This window comes from Pistacia vera, unplaced genomic scaffold (assembly GCF_008641045.1).
Source record: "Pistacia vera cultivar Batoury unplaced genomic scaffold, PisVer_v2 Contig10, whole genome shotgun sequence".
Lineage (NCBI taxonomy): Eukaryota > Viridiplantae > Streptophyta > Magnoliopsida > Sapindales > Anacardiaceae > Pistacia > Pistacia vera.
Window position 1 is genome coordinate 314,492 of NW_022195027.1, and position 7,240 is coordinate 321,731.

The following is a 7,240-nucleotide window of genomic DNA, read 5'->3' on the forward strand; positions in this document are numbered from 1 at the left end:
ATAATTAATTAAATTTCTAATCATTTAACTAAGTATTGTGCTACTGTGTATGTAGTAAATTAGTAATTACTAATGTTTAAAACATAATATCATAACTTATAATCAATTAAGTATCATTAATTATGTAATGTTATAATTAATTATGTAATCATCATAATATAATGTTATAGTGAATTAAGTAATCAGATTATAGATCTTTAATGTTATATTATAATTAATTAATCATTTAATTAAGTAATGTATAAATAATAATGTAGTAAATTACTAATGTTTTAATATGATGTTATAAATTATAAACTAATTAAGTAATCCTTAACTATGTAATACTATAATTAATTAAGTGATCATATTAATGTAATGTAATAATGTTATAATTTAATTAGTAATTATTTAACTATAATGTAATATTTAATATAAATTTCTAATCATTTAATTAAGTAATCATTGTTTATAATGTAATGTTATAATTAATGTTATAATATAATGTCATAATCAATTGAATAATCATCTAATTATGTAATTTATAATTAATTATGTAATCAACTAATCATATTATAATGAATTAGTGAAATGTTACAATGAATTAAGTAATTATACTATAAGTCTTTAATATAATATAATAATTAATTTGTTTATAACAGAATATTATAATTAATTAAGTAATCATTTAATATAATATAATGTTACAATTAATTACATAACGTACTAAATTTTAATGTAATGTGTAATTAATTAAATTCTAATCATTTAATTAAGTATTATGTTAATGTATGTAGTAAATTAGTAATTACTAATATTTATAATATAATGTCATAATCAATTAAGTAATCATTTAATTATTAATGTTATAATTAATTTATAATCATACTATAATGTAATGTTATAGTGATTAACTATTAATAATCATACATAAATTTAATGTAATATTATAATTAATTAAATTTTTAATAATTTAATTAGTTTGTATTATGTTTATAATAATGTTATAATTGACTAAGTAATTATACTATAAATCTATAATGTAATGTTATAATTAATTAAATTTCTAATATTTAATTAGTAATATACTAAATGTTATAATATAAGTCAATTAATTAAGTAGTAATCAATTAATGTAATGTTATAATTAATTATACTATAAATCAATTAAGTAATGTTATAAAATTATAATTAATTAAGTAATCATTAACTATAATGTAATGTATAATTGATTAAGTATGATATTTAACTAGTAATTAAATTTATTAAGTTATCAATTTATCATATATAATAATTAATTACTAATTTATTATAGATATACTTAGAACTTGATAATTAAAGTAAATAACTAAATATATTATTACTCAATCAAACATACTATTTATTGAAAAATAATTCTTTTAAACATTAAAAATGTAAAACACTTTTAATTGGATCATAATTCCAATTATTCACTTAATTAATCAAAACTTTAATATTAATGTATTATAATATATTAAAGCTTTTAATATGGTGTAATTTATATATAATAAGTATAATTGTATTCGTATATTTATTTAATTAGGTTATTCTAAAAATTTAACTTTTTTTATTTTAAATTTTTTATATGTAAAATAATAGAAACCCTCCATTATTCACATTTCACAAATATTTCATTGTAGTCCAAGTTCAAAAACAGGTTCCAAAACAAGTTCCAAAACAGGTTCCAAATAGGTTCCAAAACAGGTTCCAAACAGGTTCCAAAAATCGGTTCCAAATTGGGTACTCCCTACAGGTTCCAAACAGGATATCCTTTTTACAGGTTCCGGTTCTGGTTCCTCCACACACAAGAACCAGAACCGGAACCGCATAGTATCGATTCCAAAAAATTGGAACCGGAACCTACCCGCACAGTACCGGTTCCGGGTAGGTTCCGATTCCAGTTTCGGGTAGGTTTTGGTTCTGGTTCTGGTTCTACCCCCCAGTTCCGGTTCTACCCGTTACCCGTGCTCACCCCTATCTAAAATCCTAAGCATATAAACTATAAGAACTCAACACTTTAAAAATTAATCTCACATCTATTTACAAGAATTCTTACCTTGAGATGCTTAGGAATGAATATCTACCCAAAGTCCTTTAAAATACCTTGAAAATTGGTGAAGCAAATTGAGAGAATTGAAGATGAGAGTGGCGTGTGAGGTGTAAAGAGTGATAGGGTTTGTATGCTAGAATCCTTAATATCTCATATTAATATGCATACTTTCCCATTTTGTCCCTTAGAAATTCCATCTTTATCCTTTAGTCAATTACAAGAATGCCCTTACCTTTATTGCATTCTCCATGAAATTTCCTTACTTTTCACTCCCCACATTTACAACTAATTAGGGGTAGAATGGTCATTTTTCCCTTAAGGAAGTTTTCTCTAGAATTGTCTCAAGATTTCCAACTAGTTCTTTGCCCCGACAAAAATTCTTCTTCGCCTCGGCGAAGCATTCCAGAGCATACGTCGCTGCGGCGAAATTTATTCTTCGTCGTGGCGAATCCTGCAAATTCTAGAACACGGTTTGAGCAGAGAGTTTGTTGCCATGGTGACAAACATCCTTTACTGTGGCGAAGTCTACAGTTTCCCAATTTTTACTCTTTCACCTTAACACAAGCAAAACTCAAGGAATTAATGGCATAAAAGAATAAATAACTTACCTTAATGTGGGTGTTACAATCAAGCTGAGAAGTGAGATTACCAATTTCTTCCAACAAGACATGGAGTCATTGTATGATGCATGGGAAAGGTATAAGGATCTTTTACAGAGGTGTCCTTACCATGGGTTGCCAATCTGGTCGCAAGTGCAAACGTTCTACCAAAGTTTGTTGCCAAATATTCAAGCCATGATAGATGCTGCAAGTGGAGGAGCCTTGAATAACAAAACACCAGAGGAAGCGTACAATTTGATTGAGGTGATAGCGAACAATAACTACATGAGGACTTCGGAGAGAAATTCAACAAGGAAAGTAATGAGTGCATGAAGTTGATGGTTACACCGCATTGGCTGCTCAACTTTCAAACATCCAGAAGCAATTAGGTAATGTATTAAAGATAAATGCAATTGAATCCTCTCCTCTAACATGTGAACTCTGTGCAGTTAATCACTCATCCAAGGATTGTCAAGAAGGGAATCCATTTGCTCAGCCTGAACAAGCAAATTACATCAATAATTTCCAAAGGGGACAAGGAAATCCATATTCCAGCACATACAATCCGGCATGGAGGAAGCATTCGAACTTCTCATGGAGCAACAACAATGAACATAAACAACCTCCTAGTTTCAAGCTCAAGAGTCAAAATCTAACTTGGAGAACGTGCTTACCAAGTTCATGTAATAACTTCTTTCTACTAATATGCTTATAAAATATACTTAATAAAAATACATGTGTAATGAATAGAAAGTAGTTGGGCCAAAATTTTTCTTTACTTAATATATATATTCTTTACATAGTACAAAATAGCATGTACAAAAACTATCAAAATGGTGGACAATGTAGCGATTTCTCTCCACTTGCCGACATCTATCCGACCGGATCCTCACCTATTTCCTGCAAAAAATATCGAAAAAAACGGGGTGGGCACAAAAATGCTCAGTAAGTAAATCCTCTACACCGCTATCCCCGTGCATCACTCTTTAATTATTTCCTTACTCTACCCTTTTTCTTCTTTTTCTTTCTTTCTTGTTCTATCTATTTTCTTCTTGCTTCTCATTCTCACGGTACCCTTCTACTAATTTCCCTCTCTATTCTTTCTTTCTTCCTGTTTCTTTCTTTCTCTCTTATTCTTACAAATCATGATAGAAGTCATGATAACAATGCATGAATGAAATGCATATGTAGTAATGCATAAGAATGCATTCTCTTTCTTCTCTTCTATTTTTCTTATTCTGTTTTCTATTTTTATGCATTTCTTTTCTTTATATTCTTTTCTTTCTTTTCTCATGCTTTCTCATTCTTATTCTTATTCTTTCTTATTCTATGCCGATCGGACTCGGTTGATGCATGGATTCAGAACCCTTGGCCATGTGAGTGTATTCTCTCTCTCTCGGGTATAGCCCTCATCCGCATGCACTCTCACGGGCTATACCACTTCTTTCTTCTCTTTCTCAAGCCGCTCACTGAAGGCGGTGTACATGCGGGAATATTCTGTTCATCACTCACGGGTTCCCTATCGCACAGCCTATTCTTTCCTCTTCTTTAGCACTTTTCTTTCTTTTAGTCTCTAGTGCTTATTCTTTATTTTGCTAGTGCTTATTCTTTCTTTCTCTTTATTCTTAGAGTGCCTTCTTCTTAGAATTCTTTAATCTTTCTTAAGTATTACACATATATATAACTATATGCATATGGATGGCTCATGCTTAGAATTCTTTCTTAAATGCACTAATGAAATGCAAATATGCAATGTTGCATAAATTAAGGTTCTCTACTCATACTCATGCTTCTCTTAGGCATTTCATCAAACAACTAATATGCATACATAAACTCTACTTTAACTATAATTCTACTTGTCTCTTAAACCATCCAAAATGGGAGTAAAACTCCCTTGTCTCATCACAATCCCTATCAAGGAAAAACACTCCCAAAAGTTTCCTCAAACTATTTCATTTTCCACCAAACTTCAATCCATCATCATACAATCAGAACACTTCTCATAACCCAAAGATATTCAACAACAAGCATAAATAAACACCAATCTCATCTCCATTTCTCAACAATCATAGCATATACATATATAAAGAAATCTCTAATCAATTGATTTCTTAAACCTTAACTTGGGTTGGATTTACTTACCTTATACTTGAGTAATTTTCACTAAGGCTCTCTACTCTTGTTGGACTCAAACTTTCTCTTATTTCCTAAGCATAAACTTAATAAGGATTCAACTCTTGCACAAATAAAACTCATAACTAGAGCAAGGATTCCTACCTCTTGTTGCTTAGGATCAATTCCTTGTCAAAAACCACTCAAAAGCCCTCAAAAATCCTTGGACAATTGAGTGAAGGATTGAGAGAAAATGAAGGATGGCAATGGCGGTGGAAGAAGAGAAATGAGGGGGTTTATAAGACTAAACCCTTAATATCTCATATTATAAGCACTCTTCCCCATTTTACCCTTACACTTTCTTAGAAATTCGAACTTTGCCCTTTAATTCTTTACAATCACAGCCCCAACTCTAATGTATTCTCCATGACATTTTCTTATATTTCACTCCCCACTTTTCCTGCTAATTAGGAGTAGAATGGTCACTTTGCCCCTAAGGAAAAATTCTCTAGAAACTTCATCAAGAAGTTCAGCCAGCTCTTCTCCTCGGCAAAAAATTACAAAACCTTGTCGCCGCGGCGAAGATTCTTCTTCGCCCCGATGAAGTTTGTAACTCTAAGATTCCGCTAAGTCTTCACCAAATTCAGGGCAACCATTTAACCAAAACAACATATCAACTCAATTCAAGCAATATCAACAACATACAAGTTTAACTAAGGGCAAACAATCAACACTACGGGCAAAATGACCATACATTAGCTATGTACCTCAAGTGGGTGTTACAATTCTCCCCCCTTGAAAGAATTTCGTCCCCGAAATTCAATCGAACAACTCCGTGTAACGGTTTTGCATGTCTTGCTTTACCTCCTAGGTGGCTTCTTCAACCTTGTGGTTTCTCTAGATGACTTTTACTAATGGAATACTCTTAGTTCGGAGCTTTTTAAACTTCCTGTCTAATATTTGAACAGGACGCTCCTCATACACAAGATTCCCTTCTAAGTCTACGTCCCCTATACTCAGTATATGGGAGGAATCACTTACATACTTCCGAAGCATCAAGACATGGAAAACATAATGCACTTTGTCCATGCTGGGTGGTAGTGCCAATCTGTAGGCCACCTTTCCCACTCGCTGTAATACCTAAAATGGACCAATGTATCTCGGTGCTAACGTCCCTTTTCTACTGACACGCATCACCCGTTTGTAGGGGAAAACTCTTAGGAACACTTTATCACCCACTTCAAACTCAACATCCTTTCTCTTCAAGTTGGCATAACTTTTATGTCTGTCTTGGGCTTGTTTCATTCTGCTTTTGATTAACGTTACATCTTCTATCAATTTCTGAGTTATTTCTGGCCCAAGAGCCGTTCTCAGCTCATCTGTCTCACCTGTCTCACCTGTCTCACCCTAATGCAATGGAGATCTACAACGTCTACCATACAAGGCCTCATACGGAGTCATCTTAATCATAGACTGGTAGCTATTATTATAAGCAAACTCCACTAAGGGCAACATCTCATGCTAGGATACTCTATAATCCGTATAGCATGCTCTCAATGTATCCTCAAGCACTTGATTTGTTCTCTCTGTTTGGCCATCTGTTTGAGGATGATAGGTGGTGCTAAAAGCCAATCTAGTAATCAAATTCCTCTGTAAACTCATCTAAAAAGCGGAGACAAATTTGGAATCTCTATCTGATACTTGATAATCATATTTTACACTGTGATTTTGTATTGAATTTTGATAGGATTTAGGATACTTTTTATACAATTTGGGCCATAAATGCTACCTAATTCTATTAATTTGTCTTTGCAGGCCTAAATGATGATTTTGAGCATAAATGACAGTTTTGAGCGTAAATTGTGTAACTTGAGCTTGGAAACTCAGAATGACCTAAATTTAGAAGCTTTGGAAAGCTAAGAAGAAGCGCTACAACTTTCATGTTTTGGTTTTTTCCTAATTCTGATTGGACAAGGGTGGAAACTTGGCTTGAAGTCGTGAAAAGTACACTAGGAACTGAAGAAAAATGTCTTTGGATGTGCTTCAGTATTTCTGCTATAACTTGAGCTGTAGACCTCGGATTGTGCTGATTCCTGAACAAACAGAAATATAATTTAAAGGGCTACAATTCATATGTTTAAAACTTTTCCAGATTCAGATTCTATCATGCTCATATTTGGCCCGAAAGTCTTCGCCGTGGCGAAGATGCGAAACCTGCATCAGATGTAAAAATAAAACGACGCGTTTTGCCTTGCTAGGGCTTGATCCTTAAGTGAGAGAGGTATAAATTAGAGCAAAAAGGAAGAGAAAAGGGTCTTGGTTTGTCATTTGGGAGGCAGCTCATGGAAGGAGAAGATTATTGAAGATTTGGGCTTCAAATTAGAGAAGATTTCTCCATCTTTTGCTTGTTTTTCAATGATGAATCTTGATTCAGTTTGTTTTTGTTATTTTATTTCGTTTTTTATTATGAACCGAGTTG

The 7,240-nt window shown here is 32.3% G+C and overlaps 1 non-coding gene across 1 annotated transcript; it reads right to left on the reverse strand.

Annotated features, from left to right (window-relative positions):
• Positions 1-2,679: 2,679 nt before the first annotated feature.
• Positions 2,680-2,786, reverse strand: LOC116122804. Its single transcript, XR_004126964.1, has one exon. It is a non-coding gene; the product is annotated as a small nucleolar RNA R71 (small nucleolar RNA).
• Between the last annotated feature and the right edge of the window lie 4,454 nt (positions 2,787-7,240).